Here is a 1,369-nt window from a genome sequence, read left to right as displayed (position 1 = left end):
CATCCGCCCAAAACAGTCCCAAGTGACCGGTGACCCGTTAAACTGGTATTTTTTTTTTTTTATAAAAAACTGAATTAATATTAATATTATTATTTATTATTAACTATTTAATTAAAATTAAAAAAAACCACCACATCCACGCAACACTGCTCCAGGCTCCAGCCGGCACCAAGCCCTCCTCTCCCCTTGTCGGCGCCGGACCCACCTACATCCTCATGTCATCAACCATTAATCTTCTGTTGCTTAAACTTGATACTACATTATTGGAAATTGGAAATCAATTGTCTCCATTTCTACCTCCTTTGTGCTTAACATCATCAGCGGATTCAACCAACAATCAACGCCCTGACCTTAAAACCTTAACCATTTCTTCCAATGAATTTTTAAAACCAATCGTAGGATGACACATGTCCAGTAACTTGTAATACCAAGTTGGATGACCTGTTGGGATTGTTTTGGCGGATGAAGTATAAAATTGGGATTACTAAAAAATAATCAAAACTTAGGATTATATTGAATGAACGGAGGAAAATTGGGATTATTCTTGGCAATTTTTCCAAATATAAAATGTTGTTGTTTGTTTGTGTAGCGAAACAAATTTGGAAGGTGAGTCTTGTAGGTTGTAGGCAAGGTAGGAACTATTCATTTTTCAAATCAGACGATCTTGAGAACCAATTACATTATATCATCTTTGGGATTACATATCTATGGGACTTTGTTAAAAATAAAAAAGTGCAAAGACATCTAAAATTATATATTAGGGAGGAAATCAAAGCGATGTCATCAATGATTAATTAGTAAAAGGATTGTTTAATACTTTTATTTAGATTTTTTTATCTCTAGCAATATTTGTAAGTGTTGAATGACTTTTATTCAATGAAATCATCCTTTCTCTATAACATCTATAAAAATAGTACAACAAATAATTCTAAGCATAATCGGCCTTCTCTACGAACAATGAATTACATTACATACAATACATTGTCGATCAGGTCCACTTTTGAACCACCCTCATTCTTTTGAAAATTCTTATTAGAAAAATATATCTGTAATTTTTACACTTTTTTTTAATATGAAAACGTTTTAAATGGGTACATATTTTGTTTTTATAAACCAATAATTGAATTCTCTTGGACCTAATAGAACAAACTCTATCGAAGCCGACAAAAGACAAATGGTGAAATGGCATCCTATCATTCTTATGTTGATCTCTTGGTTTCTTATTCCTACTAACAAAACGATGTGTGTACGGAGTATAATTTAGCTAGAGGTTCATTCTATGGATCGATTTGACTTTGTATAATGTGTTTGATTTGTACATTGTATGAGTTATATGTCATAACAAATTTCTGTTATAACAACTCTATTA

This window comes from Chenopodium album, chromosome 15, assembly GCF_948465745.1.
Source record: "Chenopodium album chromosome 15, dcCheAlbu1.1, whole genome shotgun sequence".
Lineage (NCBI taxonomy): Eukaryota > Viridiplantae > Streptophyta > Magnoliopsida > Caryophyllales > Amaranthaceae > Chenopodium > Chenopodium album.
The sequence above is the reverse complement of the archived record's forward strand: the minus strand, read 5'-3'. Positions refer to the sequence as shown.